Below are 20453 nucleotides of genomic sequence, written 5' to 3'. Positions count from 1 at the left end.
TCCTCCTCCTCCTCTTCCCTCCACTCCTTGCACTTTCCACCTTTCACCTTCCCCCTTCCACCTTGCGTCGTTTGCTGATGACCACACGGTTACCTTTAATCAACGCTCCACTTCCTTCTTCTCCGCGGCGCATTCTGCTCTTCAAGTCTCCTCCCTCCGCTGCGTAACTCACCTCCACCAACTTTATGACACGCGATGAAATTCCCTTCTTTATGATGTTATATATTTCTATACCTCACCCATCTCCTTGCCACCTTCCTCCCCTGTTCCCGTAGTCTCCTCTTCCTCCTCCTCCTTCCATAGTCCCCAGGCGTATAATTCCCCCCAGGTCTGGTCTCCACTAGCTGCCCGCCCCTCCCCAGTATAAAAGATTACCAAGACTGCATTAAAGTGGTGAATAATATGACACCGTGAGCTGGTGCTAGTGGTGATAGCCGTAAATTTTGTGTTGAAGGGAAAGAGAGAGAGAGAGAGAGAGAGAGAGAGAGAGAGAGAGAGAGAGAGAGAGAGAGAGAGAGAGAGAGAGAGAGAGAGAGAGAGAGAGAGAGAGAGAGAGAGAGAGAGAGAGAGAGAGAGAGAGAGAGAGAGAGAGAGAGAGAGGCGAGGGGGTGGGGAAAGGAGGGGAAGGGGGGAAGGAAGCCCCCGGTCAGATTTATGTTTTTCCCACGGACACATGGGGGAGAGAGGAAGGGGTGAAGGTAGAAGGGTAAAGGACGTCTTGCTGTCGAACTTGTTAAAAGATCAGAGTTATAGATATTGCTCCGTGTGGCGTGAGTGACTTACAGCTTGCATCCTTCGCGTATATAAACCACCGGGGCTTAATATCGAGGACAGTGACGAGGACAGCAAAGGAAAGGGAAGGAAAGAAGAAAAATCTGGCATAAAAAGTCTCTGATTTGCTACGTATACCATCTGCTGCTGCTTACTGCTTGCATCCTTCACGTGTATAAACCAACGGGGCTTAATATCGAAGACAGCGACGAGGACAGAGAGCAAAAGGAAGGCAAGAAAAAATTGTTTGAAAAGTCACTGATTTACTACGTGTAACTTGATGGCGGCGGTGCAAGAGGTTGAGGTGGTGTGCTTCTTCTCCTTTCTTTTTCTCATCAGTTGTTGTAATCAGTACATACCAGGACGCGTTTCCATAATGAGTTAAGATTGAATGTTTAAATGAGTTAGATTGTGCCTCAAGCATGGTCCTTACTTTTCTTTCTTGTAAGAGGAAAGCTGGGGTATGGTAACATCTAGTGAAAAAATAGGCCCATTTAGTTGTCAGCTCCCTTGCAGGTCCGAGAGAGTCAGCCTAGAAAAAAAAGGGATGACTTGAAACCTCCCTTGTAACCCCTTCAGTAAATTGACGCGTTTCCATATTCATTGTGCTTACTATTTGGCGATTTCATAAAGCCTCAGAAATTCATGTGTGGGGGATTAGAATAATAAAGACTGTGACCATTAATCTTCTGACCTCCATAGACCCTTCCTAATGCAAATAAAATCATCAAATGGTACTCAAAACTCATGGCAAAAATGCGTCCCAATACTGAAGAGGTTAAAAGACCACAGTGATGATTAGTCTGTTTCTTATGAACGCTTTTATTCTTTTCAAACTCTCATTACAATTATAAAAATGCACTTGAACACCTCAATAAACTCCCACCACGAGAGTTTAATACAGTCAAGATGAGACGATAAATGATGTCTTTGAGAATCTTTTTTATTTATACCATGTGGGCTTTTCACGGAATTTATGAGCTAAAGGGGATACTTTTTGTGGTACTTCCTATCTCAAAGCCCACCCGCTAGGAAACCGTTGCCCCGAGTGAGGAAGCCCAACCTACACTCGGACTGTGGACAGGATTCGAACCCGTGCGCTTGGAGACCCCTCAGACCCCAAAGCACGCATGGTTCCTCTGTACCACGGCCTTTCTCTTAGCATTCAACTCTGAAAGGAAACACAGGCCTTCCATTATACCGCTGTAACGTCAGATTCCCACCTCCCCTTGAGAAGCATAAGCCTACTAACATGATGATATATGATGTAAAAGTAGACATGTGAAGCTCCGATCCCTCCCTCTTCCCCTCCCCGCCCCCTCTCTCTCTCATTACAGGTAAAAAAAAAAAAAAAAGGGTGGAGGTAAAAAGGAGAGGAAAAAAAAAAAAGTAAATATCCGCTCAGATTAGCTATTTTTTTTTTTTTAACTCCCTACCACTCACGGACTAGATAAAGCACCGGAGTAATCATTTAAGTGGTACACACACACACACACACACACACACACACACACACACACACACACACACACACACACACACTCTATTAAGCGGCTGACGAACTAATCTTTTTCGTGTGTGGCGTCGACTGCTCCGCTTTAAGGCCTCCGTAGTGGCGGCCATATCGAGGCGTTGCTACTAAAAAGAGAGAGAGAGAGAGAGAGAGAGAGAGAGAGAGAGAGAGAGAGAGAGAGAGAGAGAGAGAGAGAGAGAGAGAGAGAGAGAGAGAGAGAGAGAGAGAGAGAGAGAGAGAGAGACATTTGAAAGAGATTATATACCGAAACGTAACAACAAAACAAACATACACACTGCACCACTAACCCTCAAAAAAAAAAGAAAAAGAAAAAAAGGAAAAGAAAAAAATAGAGGAAAAAAATGGAAAAATGAGAAAAAAAAGTACGACCACAGAAATAAAATCAGAACGACCTCCCGGCTCAGTGTGTGGTGCTCCTCGTGACCCTTCTTCCCCTTTTCCCCTCACCAATCCCTCTAATCCCCTCTAGGGTGTACTGGCCTCTAATCTTTTCTCCCGTGGGGGCCGCCGATACTGGCAGGGCGTGGCCACCTCCAGGACTCACGTGGCCTTGACTACCAGTACTCTGAAACACCGACCATGACCTATCTCCGTCTATATCTTATCTATTTTCTATATCTATCTCTCTCTATATATCTTTCTCACATAAACAGACAGCAATTCTTATTATACTAAAAATAAACTGGAAAATAAACAACGAATAGAGGGATAAAGGAATTCGTGATAAATTTATGAAATAAACTTCGAGAGAAATGGAGTAATTTTGAAAGGATGAAAAAATCTCATAACATTTCGAAAAATTGAGAAAAAAAACAAAACATAACGAAGAGGACTAAAAAAGAAACTCCAATAAACAGTGATGGACTATAAGTTTTTAGAAAATGAGAATATGAATACGGAATAAGGGAAAGTCATATTTTTTTTCCCAACAGCCAGACTTTTCCGAAACACTCATCCCTGAATAACTCTGGACTTATCTCTCCTACCTGTCTCTCCGCCCACTTGACCTTAATATGCTAGAAAAAAAATAAATTACAGTGATGCTTTGTGAGGCTTGCCTGGTCTCCACTGCAGGAATGAACGCTTGTTAAATTTTCAGCTTTTACTTTTCAGCGTCGTCTTTTATTTTGGATTCCTCTGTTCGTAAAGCCAAATGTCAGCTCTGAATCCTTGTTTGTGTGTGGATCATGTTTTAAAAATTTCCTTCAAAAAGAATTCATGTATTTCTGGTTTTCACTGCACTAAAAGATGTTCCAGAGGAGTGCTAGTGCTGATATTACTGAATCACTTGACAGCACTTTTGAAACCCGATTTGAAGCATTATTATATGATTGCATGCTTGTGTGGATCATTTTAAAAAACATCCTTTAAAAAAAATGTATGTATTTCTTGCTTTCACTGCACTAAAAGATGTTCACGAGGAGTGCTGGTGGTGATGTTACTGAATCACTTGACAGCACTTTTGAAACCCTATTTTGAAGCCTTATTATATGATTGCATGCAGAAAAATGGTGATTATATTTACTAGGTTATTACATTTGCTTTACCTTCCTTTTAGCGCTTTTCACTGCTATGGCTTCCCTCTCGTAATATCCACAGCTGCGTTAAAAAAAGAAAAGAAAAACATTTGCCTAAATACGCAGGGAAAAGAATTACAGGCTGAATTTGTATTTTCTAACTAACACAACTACTTTAATTTCTTTTCAGTAAAGTCTTTTATGTATGTATGTATGTATGTATGTATGTATGTATGTATGTATGTGTGTATGTGTGTATGTATGAATGTGTGTAACGTATCCGTGACATTGCAACAGGGGAGATGCTTCTAGATTCTCTCTCTCTCTCTCTCTCTCTCTCTCTTAAGAACACAAGAAAAGAGGGAAGCTGCAAGAGACCGCCAGTCCTATACGAGGCAGTCCTTGTGTGCTTAAGCTACCTAATTCCATCTAGCTTCCCCATCCATGAACTTATTTAACCTGCTTTTAAAACTTCCTATTGACTCAGCTCTGACTACATGACCACTGAGACCGTTCCACTCAACCATTCTCTCTCTCTCTCTCTGCATTAATCTTATCGCACGAGTTAATTAAGACAACTAATTATACCAAAACATAACTTACTATAGTATGTGATAACGAAACACCTATGGGACACGAATCTCTCTCTCTCTCTCTCTCTCTCTCTCTCTCTAAAACCCCGCCTCTCAAGTTTTCACTCCCACCACTCACACGGATTGTAGGTAGACTCATTCGACTTCTGGTTAAAAAAAAAAGAAGAAAAAATATCAGCATCTCCTTGAACCAGCCCCGGGTCGCCCCAATACTGTAAATGGGAATCCACAGAGCCTCTCCAGTACTCCCAGCCGGCCGTGCATTCAGTGGTCTTGTGTTTTCTCGGCTTTTCCTTCTCGGGTCGTCAGCATTTCCTCGTGAATTTGAGGCTTGGATTGAATTGTGTGGGTGAAGGTAGAGGCAGGAGGGAAAGGGAAAAGAGGGAGTGAGTGAGGGAGGGAGGGAGGGAGGGAGGGAGGGAGGGAGGGATGGATGGAAGGAAGGAAGGGAGGGATGGAGGGAGGGAGGGAGGGAGGAAAGGAAGGAAGGAAACAAAAGGAAAGGTAAAAGAGGAGGAGGAGGAGGAGAACGAAAACGAGAACAAGAACGAGAACAAGAACGAGAACGAGAACGAGGACGAGGACGAGGACGAGAGAGAGAGAGAGAGAGAGAGAGAGAGAGAGAGAGAGAGAGAGAGAGAGAGAGAGAGAGAGAGTAATCATCCATGTATCAATTTTCAATCCATTTGTCAGAGCATTCAGATACACAAGACTGATAAAGGTAGGCAGATACAGTGGGAGCAAAACATCATAAACCTAAGAGCGTTTGATAAGCGACGAGTTGCCTATAACTGTTGAGATACGAGACGCGTGAATGACGGGGAACTCAGAATTGGTGGTCAAGGTGCCGTGAGAACAAAAAAATAAAGAAGAAAAAGACTGGTATTCTGGACAGGGGGAGCAAAGGGTGGGTCTCTAGTGAAAGCGGGAAGGCAGGAGGAAAGAAATGCAAAGGAAGGTTGTAAGAGACGAATGGGAAAGGTGCAGGGAGGCTGGCAAGGAATGAGTGTGTGTATGTGGGGGAGGAGGGTTGGGTAGGTAGGAAGTGGCCAGGGCGGCGAAGGATCATTGGTTTCCCTCCTACAGCCGTCTATGTGAAGGAGCAGCGGCAATTTTTTTCGAGTCGCTTACTGAGAGGACTACACATTCATCAATTCAGTGCCTTGATATCAAACTGAAAATTCCACTTCCATTTAGATATTAGGTTTAAAAGTTAGACGCCACAGTTTACCTATATCTATACTAGGCTGGTATCCCCCTTTAAGAATACGAAAAGAGCGAGAGCGAGAGAGAGAGAGAGAGAGAGAGAGAGAGAGAGAGAGAGAGAAAATGAAAAAAAAAGAAGAGACAAGTCTACATGCAAACATTCCCAGGCATTCTCTTACGTCTAAGCCTCCAGGGGAACAAGGGACAAGGGGACTAATCCTAGCAGCACCGCACCGCTAGGAGAAGGAAGTAAAAAAGGAAATAGGACAAGAAATAGAGGGCAAAATAAGATACACTGGAATCAGACAAAGAAACAGGACAATAGATAAATAGTGAAATAATATAGGTTGAAATAAGATTAAGAGATAAGGCGCAAAAAGTAAGCAGTGATTTCTTCGTTAGAGACGTGAAAATGTCCCGCCGTAGTACAGTGGAACCATGCTCGCTTTGGGGTCCGAGGGGTCTCCAAGCGCAGGGGTTCGAATCCTACCCATAGTCTGAGTGTAGGTTGGGCTTCCTCACTCGGGTGGGCTTTGAGATAGGAGGTACCCCAAAAAGTACCCCCTCTAGCCCATAAATTCCCGTGAAAACCCCATATGGTATAAAAAATCCTTTAGAGCATGTTGAAAGTAATCTAGTGAAGGCAGGATACTGGAAACTTGATATCTTTAATGAACCAACTAGATATGAGATCGACAAGGTAAAAGAAACTTCATATCTTTAATGAACCAACCAGATATGAAGACAGGATACTGGAAACTTGCTATCTTTTATGATACTGGAAATTTGGTATCCTTAATAGACCAATTAGATATAAGATAATAATGGATAATAATGGAGACTTGATATCTTTAATTAACCAACTACATATGAAGTCGACAGGACACTGGGAACTTGACAACCACTCCAGATCACCTCTCGTGTCTCTTATCAACACATACGAGCATTATGAATTACAGTCTTTCCCGCTAATGGCACACACACAAACACACACACACACACACACACACACACACACACACACACACACACACACACTGAGGCATCCGTGCACATAACATCAGATGGCGGATAACTTGCTATTAGGATTCTGGGAGGTTGTAGTTTGTAATGGACAAGAACACACTGAAACGGACACTGAAATCAATTATCTGAATATAGTCCGGCTTCAGGTGATGAAAGGAAGGCATAACATCTACGTGGAAGCTCGCTGGTCGCCGCTCAGCACCTTGGCTCTGCGCTGCCTCTGTGAGCTCCACGTGTCAAGTAAAATACCAGAACTGTTTCATTATGCATGCTGTTTCTTTTCACTTGAACACTTCTCGCGCCGCGCTGCCTCCTCTCTCCCTCCCTCCCTCCCTCCGTTCCTCACTCCTTGCATCCCACACTTGCAGACAAACACGCACGGATGTGGTGTGTGTCTCTCTGAGTGTTGTGTGCAAAGAACATCCATGATTAAATTTAAGACTAATTCAGATAAAAGCTAATACAAGGAAAGGGTATTACCAGTTGAAGTGAAATACTGTATATCATAGCTAGATAAATACGAGAGTACATACGAGGACGATGCTGGTTTTCTCAATGGGTGAAAATGCAAAACAAGACAAATAATTGCTGAGTTTGATGAAGTAAGTGCGTTAATAAAAGTTTGCAGTTTTCTATATATATCAAGAATACTTAAAGATCTGGATTCGTAAACTAAGAAAAAGATCTTGATATCAACTACAAAGGCAAACTAGACCAAACCACAAAAAAAAGAAAAGAAAAAGTCAAACGAGTCTCTAATCTCTAAATTGTCACAGCTTTGTATGAATTAAAAACCTAAAGACATTTCTATATTCAGTACCGCATTCGAGTTTTTCGATGTTCTGTACCGCATTCGAGACTTAAGAACATAAGAAAAGAGGGAAGCTGCAAGAGGCCGCCAGATCTACACGAGGAAGTTCCTGTGTGTTTAAGCTACCTAATTCCATCTATCATCCCCATCCATGACCTTATCTAATCTGGTTTTAAAGCTCCCTATTGACTCAGCCCTGACTACATGACCACCGACTCCGTTCCACTCATCAACCACTCTGTTTGAAAAGCAGTTTCTTCCCAATAGTATGAAATCAAACCCTGAATTCAATAAACTTCATCCTAACTTCATTAACACTTTCTGTGCCCTACTTAAATCTCACTAACTGCGCCACATCAGAATCTCCCAACAGGCTCTCTGACTCACTTAACTTCCGTAACTTCTGTGAGATCTTAAAGACAGGAATTACATCTCATTCAATGAACCTCGCCCTGACTCCACTAACACCATTAACACTTTTGTGACCCACTTATAACCCTTGCTAAATGGACCAGCTCAAAGTCTGCCTAACAACCTCTCACTGACTTTTTTTTTCTCCTCACTAAACTCCCTGAGCTTCAAACTTCTTTCCGCCAGCCGTGCACTTTCTACCCTAACAGCTCATTAAAATACCAACACGACCCCTATTGTCTCTTCGGGCCCTTTACTACTCCACCAGTTTCTGCAGGCTTCCCTCTCTCTGGCCTATACAGCACCTTTATGGCACACTTCGTCACCCACACCTGCTGGCTATGGCGGGAGGAGAAGGCCCCTGGAAATGCACACCCACATCCAAAGCACAGGGAGACAATGAAGCTCAGCAGGACCACTATGGCATCCCCTCAAGACTTCCAAGGGCTCCTAGTTCACCAGCAGGAGTGTGTGAAGTGTGTATGGGGTGAGGAAAGCGACACAGCGGCAGGTCTTTCTAAAAATTCTCTCTCTCTCTCTCTCTCTCTCTCTCTCTCTCTCTCTCTCGTGACCTTCAGTTTTCTTTTGCTTCACTTCACTTCCCTCTAGTCTTTCTTCGTCTTTCTTTCTTTCTTCCTCCCTTCCTCCCTCGCTCTTTTATTATGTAACGGGTGAGAGGAGAGAGAGAGAGAGAGAGAGAGAGAGAGAGAGAGAGAGAGAGAGAGAGAGAGAGAGAGAGAGAGAGAGAGAGAGAGAGAGAGAGAGAGAGAGAGAGAGAGAGAGAGAGAGAGAATTTTCCTATGTATATTCCTCTTCCTTTCTAAATCCGGACACAAATAAAATGTTGACGTAAAAGTAATCTAAGCACAATAACATAATATAAATGAAGGTGTGAAGATTACTTATCCTGCTGCCATTTGCAATCAACGAGAGTATATCAGACGAAAAATAAATATGTAGTCACGGAAATAATAAGTTTAAATTCCTTTCTAAATCAACGAGAGTATATGAGACGAGAGAGAGAGAGAGAGAGAGAGAGAAATGTAGTCACGGAAATAAGTTTAAAAACGATATATACCTTACAAATGCGCGAGAAAGTAAAGTTTAATAAAGAAAAACAATAAAAGAACAATGTAAAAGGGAAAAAGCAAAGACAGGTTTAATTAATCTATGAAACTGAAGGAGTGACTGAAAAAGAGAAATATAAATGTACACTATCTCTCAAAAAATAAATAAAATAAACGATGATTGAAAGAAAATAATAAAAAAAAATGTATCACTTATTCTCAGCTTCTTAATCAATTCATTGTTACCGAAATAAAAAAAAAGAAAATAAATACAAAAAACAATGAAAACAAAGCAGCAGAAATAACGATAATAAGAAGCCATCAATATTTCATCCAATTCTCTCGGAAATTCCAAGACACATCGGGATATTTACCAAGTTTGGCTGTGTTCGTAGTTTCAAGTTGGTGTAATTACGTAATAATGGGCGAGGGAGAGCTCAGGAGATACGTACGACCAAAGTTCTGTAAGTAAACTGAGTGAGTGTTTGCTGTGTCTCTTTTGCAATACTTTTAAAGCGCTGTACACTGCGAAACACGTCAATTTATTACTCGCTAGCCTTCCTGTGTGTGTGTGTGTGTGTGTGTGTGTGTGGTGGAAGGGACTTTGAGTAGGGGGATCTCTTACTTAACCTCTCTCACCTAACTCTATTGTCACAGGAATGAGTCGAGAGGTCACCGAGTCTCGTCTTTGCATATTGTCTTCTATTATGCTCCTGGATGAAAAAAAAAAAAAAAAAAATGTGGAACTTTCTTGGAACACACGTCTTCTCCAGGCAATATCTTCCTGTGATCGTGGCTCCCTGTCTGTTTTTTCTTCTCTCTCTCTCTCTCTCTCTCTCTCTCTCTCTCTCTCTCTCTCTGGTATAGATTAATAGGTAGATAGATAAACAGAGAGAGAGAGAGAGAGAGAGAGAGAGAGAGAGAGAGAGAGAGAGAGAGAGAGAGAGAGAGAGAGAGAGAGAGAGAGAGAGAGAGAGAGAGAGAGAGAGAGAGAGAGAGAGAGAGAGAGAGAAAGGGGGGATGAGGGGATGAGACTACTACTAAGGCTCATCACTGATTTATGTCCCAGAGACATTGAAAAGGGACAGACAAGGCTCACCATTATGTCACGACCACCACTGCCAATCGCTAATACAAAGGAAGATAAGAATAACTAGGCAGGAGGAGGGAGTAGAAACGAAGAATGGACAAATAGAGGATCACTGAATATTGTGCACGTTCCTACATCACTCCCCAACACAGCTAGTATCCTTATATCAAGTAATGCTATTCAATTCTCTCTCTCTCTCTCTCTACAAGTTGGTCTTCGTTCACATGTAACTACTGCTCCCCTCACTCAAGGAAACTTCTCTAACAACGTCTAGGATTAGTAACAGTAATCATTATTATCATCGTGCTCTGCTGCAACTTTCTTCACTAATAACCACTACCAACTTCACATACACGCACAGAAGAAGAAGAAAAAGAAAAGATTTGTGTCTCTGTAACTAGATCTTTCTTCACTTATGACTGTTCCAACAAGAAAAAAAAGAAAAGGCGGCAGTATCACCACAACAACAACAACAACAACAACAACAAAAACAACAACCTCGCTACCATTTACGTAACAGCTGTGACCCTTTATACAGATTCCGTCTAAAGACTCGTACTATTACAAACATAACACAGCGTCGCAAGTCCACATCTCAGCCTGTCCATTCCTCCACCACTCCCGTACCACCACCGTATCGACCTTCCCTCCACCCTCCTCTCACTCTCCTCCTTAGTATGCGCACTTGAATACTCCAGAAGTCCTGACGTAAGATATTGACGCTTCATATCAAAGTTCGTCTTCCGTTTCCACGCATAATTTAGCAACCACAGGCGATGAAGCAGTGGGTAACGACTGCAGAGGGGCCAGCGGTGATATGAGAAGAGTACAACGCTGTGTTCTCTGTTCATTAACCCCTTCAGTACTGGGACGCATTTCTACTATGAGTTTTGTATACGATTAGACGATTTTATTGACATTAGGAAGGGTCTATGGAGGTCAGAAGATTAAAGGCCAGAATCTTCACTATTTTAATCCCCCACATGAGTTTCTGAAGCTGCATAAAGTCACCAAATAGTAAGGAGAATGAATAGGGAAATGTGTCATGGTACTGCAGTGGTTAATAAAGACAGGACAAGAAAGAAAGGGATGATAAGAAATTGTTCTAGAAAAATGTGGTAGACGAATGGAATAGATTTAATTATCATTTTGTTAGTGTCGAGTCAATATGGAACTTTAAAAGAAGGTTAAGCAAATTTGTTGGTTTCAGACTTCTTAAAACCATCAATTAGTTATCATATATATATATATATATATATATATATATATATATATATATATATATATATATATATATATATATATATATATATATATATATACTTGGAATGTGAAAAAAGTACACTGTTTACAAGTATTTACTATTAATTACTTTCAACACTTGGATTGCTTGAAATGCACCGGTACGTTACTTTATAACCTGTTGGATGCCAACATCATAATATAACATATGAAGAAACAAGAAATGAAGCGTACTTGAGATCTGACCAGCCATAACCCAGTCATAAACATGCAGCAGCGAGTCAGAAAGCAGCTTTGACTATTTATGACCAGTAGCTGGAGAATTTGTGCAACGTCGTGCAACAGCTCGGATCACGACAAACCTGCTTGCAATTTTACTTATCTAAACCAGCCATCGACTCTACAAGGGTTTCTCTTATCGTCCCAGTGACCTGCAGTCCATCAAGGTTATTGTCATCACTGAGGCAACATTTTTTTTTACGACAAACTCAAGGGTGTAATTCGTTGTAGCGTTTCATCACAGAGACAACACACGAACGAATTGGAGTACCTAATCCGACAACGTTTTCCGAGCTTTCCGGCGTCCGTCTGGTGACAAAGAGTGAAAGACTAAAATACTAGCTTGTCATTTAAACCCGGATCTGGAAAAGCAGGAATGACGCGCCCCGGTATTTACAGCACATCGAGTATTACGAATAGGGAGGCATGACGACGCAATCAGGAAGTGTGACGATGTTTCCAATGCGATGGACGGAAATGTTCCCAATAAACGATAAATTTACCTAAACGGGAGCCGGGACGATGTCGCGAACTGGAATCTGTAGCTAAGTCTCTCAGAGGGAAAGGAGAAAAAAGAGGTAAGCGGATGGAAAGGCACGACAGAAGGATCGAAATCTGCCAAAGGGGATCGCTGTTTACTCGTGGCGCTTCACATCTGTAGGAACACAATTGACACAATTAGAGTTCAAGTTACGGACGTCTTAATCTTAAAATAGTACGAGGATAGCCTGTCTAACCGTGCCAGACCCATTGAACAAAATTTTCGCTTGGAAATGGTTTGTTGTAATCTTAAAGACATTTCGATCAAGTAAATGAATATGGAAATTTGTTTGATTTCTTAAACGAAGAACACCGTCCACTTAAGTAAATTGTCTCTTCATTAAGCGAATAGAAAAAAAAAGTGGATATTAATTAAAGAAAGACATCACAACTGTAGACTCTAGCAACGTGGCTTACTACGTACAAAGTGAATTTCAAAGCCAAACTGAAAGCAATATCTAATGATAACATTAGGTGTATGGAGCTAACGATGGTTCTACCTCCACGGCGGCAGGATTAAAGTACATTTATGTGTTCTCTTACCGCTACAGAGACGTCATTAAGGTGATTGCACGTTTGTTTCTTACCACTACAAAGACGTCATTAAAGGAATTGTATGTTGGTTGTGGAAATGAACAATGGAAGCAGTAATACGATGCTTCATCTTGGCTCCTCTTCTAGGCAGTTTACCTAATGAGGCCACGACTACTGCCTCACATCACCACATGACGCACCTCGGTCCTCACCACTCCACCCAGGAAGCAGTAATAGAGAATATTTCGCCTTATTATGCATGCGCTCATTCAGAAGCACTAGCATACAGACTAGACTCGTTAATGTTCACGTCACAATGCAGTGTGGATGCCAGCTGAGAGTAATGATCTTTTTGCAGCATTGAGGTGTCTTATCATTGCCTTGCGTTGTATACTATTACCAGGTAGTCAGCGGATATGCAACCGAGATATCAAGCAACAATAAAAATAAAGAACAATGAAAAATATACTGAAATACACAACGAGGAAAAAAGACAAAGGAAACATGGGAAGAACAAGGAACAACGAAATGAACAACATCGAGAAGAAAAAGAAATGATAATAATAATGATAGATACTACTACTACTACTACTACTACTACTACTACTACTACTACTACTACCACCACTACTACTACCACTACTACTACTACTACTACTACTACTACTACTGGTAATAATAATGAAAAAAAAAGTGAAGAATTTTTATCTATCATTTCCATCTACCGTTCTATCAATATTCTTTTGAAGTCGAGAATTCCCTTTACTTTTATCTTGTGAAACTTAATTACCTACCATTTTACCTTCCTTATTCTTGCCTCCTTAGAACTGCCATGCCATTTTCGTCTCAAGGTCACACTTTTATCAGTTCATGGTCTATGCTCAGCGGAGACGTGAGAGAGAAGACCCCGATGAGACTCAAAGCAATCTCCTCCTCCTCCTCCTCCTCCTCTTTTTCGTCCTTCCGTCTTCGTTCATTGTGATGTCTTTGCAAGGGTTCGATTTTTCGCTTCAATAAATGCTAATCATCGACATAATGGACTTCGTTGTATACTCACGAATATTGCGTACTTTTGTTTTCGTGTCTTTTTCACGTCGTTCACTTACTTACTATACCGAGAGGGGAGAAAATTGTGAGAGTTTTAAGCCCAATGGATTATGAAATGGGTGGTTTAAGAGTGGTAATGAAGAAACAACAGTATAAGCTATTTTTTTTTATACCATGTGGGGTTTACAAGGGAGTTTATGGGCTAAAGGGGATACTTTTTGGGGTACCTCCTATGTCAAAGGACACCCACTAGGAAACCCTTGCCCCGAGTGAGGAAGCCCCAGCCTACACTCAGACCGTGGACAGGATTCGAACCCGTGCGCTTGGAGACCCCTCGGACCCCAAAGTACGCATGGTTCCAGTGTACCACGGCGGCTCCAATTATAAGGTATGAAACGAAAACTCTGGATCTGCCACATAAAACACTTGGCTAAAAAAAAAATAATCAGACTCACAAAAGACCATCGTATACTCAGGATTACTAAACCATTCACCATTCAGAAAAAAAAAAAACTAAATCTATTAAAATCTATCAGAGATATATTCATTACAAAAAAAAAAAAAAAAAAAAATGGGAAAAAAATTATGGTAGGATAAAATTGAATTATAACAAAATGGAGTAAAACTGTAGATACTTAAAAAGAAAACAAAAAGCAAGCGTTTTAAAATTTGTCACACAGATGCACGATTGGAAAGCGTTAATCTAATATCAATAAATTAAAGACTTCACAGCGATTGTATACTTCTGCAAACCGTGTGTCGTGTCTGCTTCTTCCTACTCACGGACCATTAATGCAATAATACTCACAAAACACAAGAAATTAGCGAAAGTTTGAAGGCTATCACAAGGAAATGCATGACTGAAGTGTTAAGCATCGACTTGTAAAAGACTTCCTCGTATACTCATGAATACTAAATAGATACGCGTGCCTGCTTCTTCCCGCTCACTTACGAAAAATGCAATACTAATCAAACATACGGTAGTTCTAAGTTCAATACCGTGAAGTACATGACGACTAGTTCCGCATGACAGTGAGATGATGATACGATGTAATAAAAGAAAAAAAAATCAAAAGTTAAACTATTGAAAAATATAATAACTCACATTTCCGTCGACTTCCTAAACTTCATTATGCAAGGCAGCTTTTGTGCCGGCGAGAGAGAGAGAGAGAGAGAGAGAGAGAGAGAGAGAGAGAGAGAGAGAGAGAGAGAGAGAGAGAGAGAGAGAGAGAGAGAGAGAGAGAGAGAGAGAGAGAGAGAGAGAGAGAGAGAGAGAGAGCGCTGGAAGGAGGATGGCATGGAAGCAGGAATAGGTGGAAAGAAAGGAAGAGAGGAAATGAGGAAGAGATCGATGGAGAAAAAAAAAAAAAACATTACATTTGGGACCGCTGATTTAGTATTGTACTCATTCTGCTGCATGTTTTCTCTTCCGAGGTGTTTTCACTGGGCTTATTAAAAAGACAGATAAAAAGTTCTTGTTTGCTTCCGAGTTCTTATGATCTGTGCGTGTAACATAACCATATCTAAACACATTTTCGATTTGCACATATTCCTTATACCAACATTTTTATTCCACTTTTCAAGGCAAATATCAGTTATACAATTCTAGACCCTAGTTAAGAAAATGAATAAAATCTGATAATTGGGATAATTTGCATACATTTCTTGTATTAACATTTTTATTCCCCTTTCCATGACTTGTACAGCTCTTGACCTAATTATAGCTCTCGATCTAAGTTAAGAAAATGAAAAAGAAAAGAAAAATCATAATTTAATTCTGATAACTGTGATATATTCCTTACTTAAAGAAAAATTACTGTACATCCTGTATTACTGAAGGTACAGTGTGTGCGTGTGTATGCCTGTGTGTGTGCAAAAGTAGTCACGTTGTAATGTAACGAGGCACTAAAGATCTCTCATTTTAAGAAGAGCGTCCAACCAAAACAAAATCAGAAATCAGAAATTAGGTTTAGTTCACGCGCATGGACAATTCTTTGGAAGTTGTCATCATCAGCAATATAAAACTTTCTCAAATATTCCCGATTAATGACTGCCTTTTCGTATCCTTGTCCTCATTCACGTACGGAAATTGCAACAGCACATACTACCTACGTATACAATTCAACAAAGCACAAATTCAATACTCAAAACATGTTCCCGATCTTCCAACGACTTTTGTATTAGGTTTATGGCAGGTAGAGCTCGACACTGCACAGCTTGAGTGGCGTGACATTTGCTTCTCAGGTTGCGACGCCTAAAATCAATCAAAGAGCCACTTGATCCTCCTCCATTACCCAAGAGAGCAAGGCAGAGGCTGACGGTCTTGGTGGCGCGTCCATCGAACCACACTAAGCTCCGTGGACCTTCGAAAATATAATGAAACTGATTGGTCACGAGAACTGAAACTATTCCAGCCGAAAACAATAGTGTATGAATTGATTAGATGGACCAACAATATGTAATGAAAATCAAATTCATTACGTATTAAAACTGAGAGTAAACAAGGCGTGGGTTTTGCATTGCTGGCTTGATTGAATTTAATATACAATTGTGAGGATACTTTGTCCACGTGGCTGAGTGTCTGGATAAGAGTAGTATTCCCTGTTACCGCAGTAGGAGTAATATAGAAGATAGAAAATGATACCGGCATTGTCTGCAAGATAGGAGAAGCGTGACATCTGTGGAATTAAAATAAGCTATCTTTGTACAGCGGTTACTCATTCATTTATTTTCCGATTAAACTGGTCGCTATTTTTCCATCCAACGCTTTTTTCTTTTTTGTGTGAGCGGCAAAAGTAACACGTTTTTATTTATCTATTTATTTTTCAAAGGGAGGAGGAAAAGTGAGAGATAATACAGGATGACGAAAGAGTTTTTTATTCATAACTACTTTTAATTTTGCAGAACAAGAAGCTACTAATGAACTTTGGAATAAAACGCTCCTTCGTCATCCCTTGCTCCCTTCACCATCCACTTGCTACTGCCTTAAAATAGAATATCAACATGGTTTCCTAGCTTATATGTACACCAATTTTCGTTTACCATAGTGACGATGAATATTAACCCCTTCAGTACTGGATGTGATTAGACCATTTTATTGACATTACGAAGGGTCTATGGAGGTCAGGAGATTGATGGTCAGAGTCTTCACTAATTCAATCCCCACATGAGTTTCTGAAGCTGTGTAAAATCACCACATAGTAAGCAGAATGAATATGAAGACGTGTCCTGGTACCGAAGGGGTTAAGAAACTCAGCCACGCAAAAGATGGCTAATGTCCTGATCTCCGCCTATTAGAAATCCTAATCCTAATTTTGAAACACTTCTGCAACACACCTCTACTATCAAAAAGCTGCATAGTTAAAGCTACACGGATTTAATTCATACTTTTTCACATAACTAGTGGCAGCTTAACAAGATTTATACATTATCGTAAAAACCAGGCAAATTATCTATGTAGTCTTTAAAAATCGTTGTGGTGAAAGAGCAGAGCGTTTCAGAAAGGGCACGGCTACTTACATTCAAAAAGCGCTGTGATGAGCTTCACTCCAGCTGGTCAGACTCACACACGATGAAATGATGTCCCTGTGAAAATGAGAGAAAAAAAGTCTATAATCATCGAGAGAGAGAGAGAGAGAGAGAGAGAGAGAGAGAGAGAGAGAGAGAGAGAGAGAGAGAGAGAGAGAGAGAGAGAGAGAGAGAGAGAGAGAGAGAGAGAGAGAGAGAGAGAGAGAGAGAGAGAGAGAGAGATTCCAGGGCCTTTCAGTGGAAACTTTGGCTCTGAACATCAACACAACTGTAACATGACTGCTATATTTACTAGTACTGCAAATAAAAGACAAGCACAGACACGCAGTCACACAGACACACACACACACACACACACACACACACACACACACACACACATCCAACCCTCTACCCCCCACACACAAAGAGAAACCACATGTCATCCTCTCCTTTTAAAACTACTTTGGCATTCCACTTCCACAATCCCGAGAACTTTGCCATTCCCGCTTTTATTCTCGCCGCTTCACCCTATTCCCAGTATTCCCAGCCTTCGCCCCTCCCACATCATGTCCATCGTACATCAGCGAATCGACCAACACCAAACACGGACGAGCGACACGGTAGGCGCATCCCACGTGTGACTCACTTATAAATATGATCACTGCCCGCTGATGGATGGAGAAACGTACCTAATGAAGTGCTGTATCATGTGGGCGTTGGATAAAAACCATTCGACCTCATCTGTTGTAATGTTGTGAAAATACTGACACTGGAAATACTTGCTGATGGGATTAATAGAGTGTAATGAGGAGCTTGTGTGTTACGTGGGTGTAGGGAAACTGTTCTACATCGGCCATGACCTTGTCTGTGTTGTAACGATTGGAAATACTGAAAAAACAGAAGGTCAAACAAGGGTTTAAAAAGTGAAGTAGTCTAATGAAGTGCTAGAAATTGTATGGATATTGAAAAACTGTTGGCATCAGCTATGACGTCATTTCTGCTGTGATATGAGTGAAATTACTTTGGAAAAAGATAAAAATAGGATGAACAGGAGAAGAAAATGGATATAATGAAGATCTATGACCCGTGAGAGGCTAAAAAATTGGTAAACTTGTAATATTAGATACAAATACTACGATAAAGTGAAAAAAAGGTAGAAAAAATGTTAATGAAAATGGAGTTAATAAAGAGCTATGATTCGTATGTGTGTCAAAAACTAGGACACTTTTTGACAGTACTTTTTTCTTTACGGTAATAGAAGCAAAAGAGGGTGAGACAAAAAGAGCTAGGAAGATAAAAAAAAAAACATCTTATGTAGTATCGTATGCAGTGGTAAGGGTGCTAAAAACTGGTGAACACTCGTCTTCATCTTATTATAAAGACAACGGACATATGATACCAATAAAGACAAAGAAAAAAAAAAATAGAAATAAAATAAAACAAATAGGTAAATAAAACAATGAATGAAAAATAATGAAAAATGACAATGGAAAGAACATAACAACAGGAAAGAACGCAAAAGACAAGAGGATCTAATGAAGTGCCCTGTATTATACTGATGTAAGCTGATAGAGACTCGCCCTGATGCTCACATTGGAGAGAAGATTACAGACAATCAGAAAGAAAAGAAGGAAAAGGTCTAGGGAAGTAATAGGCGCTGTGTAAATGTGAAAAAAAACTACAGAAAGAGAGAGAGAGAGAGAGAGAGAGAGAGAGAGAGAGAGAGAGAGAGAGAGAGAGAGAGAGAGAGAGAGAGAGAGAGAGAGAGAGAATAAACAAGGAGAAAAGTCCTCATAAGCTCGACAGATATGCACATTTTCTCTCTCTCTCTCTCTCTCTCTCTCTCTCTCTCTCATTCTTCCCATCTTCTCTGACAGTGACGCAGCCTGACATAGCCTGACAAGCACAAATTCCCTCAAACTGATTCATTCTTCCTTACATGCATTTTAGGAACACAGTCAACGCTGAAAGTTTGATATGCCAAAGGTTTTCATTACGAGCATTCTTGGCAACTTTGAGCACCTCTAGTGGAATCTGTGGCTCGAGATGTTTTCATGACTCTTAAAAGTAAAAGAAAATATAAAAAAAAACCCTTTGTGATGCTTGGAATTTCTTATCAGCACTTAAGGCGTGGGCGAATGTAACACGCTAATACACTAAAGACAGTATGAAAATTGAATGAATACAGTGCAGGGTGGTGCGCCGCTAACCCGACCTACCTTCTCACACGGGAATTCGTGGATCCAAGCGAAAAAGAGAAAAGGAAAGAAAAAGTCTGTTTCCTCTCCTGATACATTTGTTTTCCGGGCTGAGAAGTGCCATTTTTCACGTCTTCCCTCGCCTGTGCCGCAGAAAATAAACTACTTATCCTGATTGCAAAATTTTCTTCAGTTCCTTGTGTATTGGTTTATTCCCTGTTCACTTTTCCCAATTGCTTTGTTTCTGTAGTCGTCGTGGGATTTTACAGGGTTGTACTACGTGGGTCTGAGCTACATGCTTAAGTTACACGCGTTAGTAAGGTGAGTTTTTCATTAAGGATGCTTGTCAAGTAAATTCGTTTCGTGTTCCTTCAATGGAAATTTTTCTGAGCTCTCTTCCTCTTTGGTCTATCTCGAAGGAGCCACAATGTCTGCCAGTTCAGGAATGAGTCTCCTTCCTTCCTCCATGTGCCTATCTCAGAGTTGTCGCATGCATTATTACCTCATTTCATCGTGACAGCTTTTCCACTAATGCAGGCACCGCTTTTCATTTTGTGATGGATTCTAAAATATAAAAAGAAAATGTTTGAATCCCATCAGTTTATGTACTTCGATGTTCCCAATTGCATATGTTTCAATAACCGGTCACGGACAGAGTATAGAAAAAGCTGCATTTTTTTTCTTCTCATACTAAGGAAGTCACATTACATACATGGCTACGACGAAGTGCACTGGTTAACGTGCCTCGCCATGGAAGCCAAAACCTGTTTTAAAATCAGTGCCGAGGCAGTCACGCAGCCCTAAGCTCTTCCCATCCTCCGCCTCCCTGCTCGGAGAATGGAAGGGCGCCTGAGGGAAGGTTAAATCACGTAATCCGGTTATTACGAGACAAGAGGCTCTTATCCTCAAGGGACGCGAAGATCCAGAGGCGTCGAGTCAGGGCTCCTTGGCATGTGATCTCAGGCTCAGGGTTTTAAGAGTCTCGTGTAGCGACGATATGCAAGGTATTTTTACATGAATTTTTTGACTGAATTTAATATTGACGTAGAAAGTGAACAAAGTGAGGCAATGGTTTAT

The 20453-nt window shown here is 40.9% G+C and overlaps 1 long non-coding RNA gene across 2 annotated transcripts in view; it reads right to left on the bottom strand.

The window, feature by feature from the left end:
* The window catches only part of LOC123504096, an 88963-nt gene that overhangs the window by 50830 nt on the left and 17680 nt on the right, over positions 1–20453 (bottom strand). For both annotated transcript variants that reach the window (XR_006674701.1, XR_006674702.1), the window contains exon 2: positions 17188–17253. This is a non-coding gene — a long non-coding RNA (uncharacterized LOC123504096). The remainder of the gene's footprint in view (positions 1–17187; positions 17254–20453) is intronic.

This window comes from Portunus trituberculatus, chromosome 15 (genome assembly GCF_017591435.1).
Source record: "Portunus trituberculatus isolate SZX2019 chromosome 15, ASM1759143v1, whole genome shotgun sequence".
In the NCBI taxonomy this organism is placed as follows: Eukaryota; Metazoa; Arthropoda; class Malacostraca; order Decapoda; family Portunidae; genus Portunus; species Portunus trituberculatus.
The sequence above is the reverse complement of the archived record's forward strand: the minus strand, read 5'-3'. Positions and strand labels throughout refer to the sequence as shown.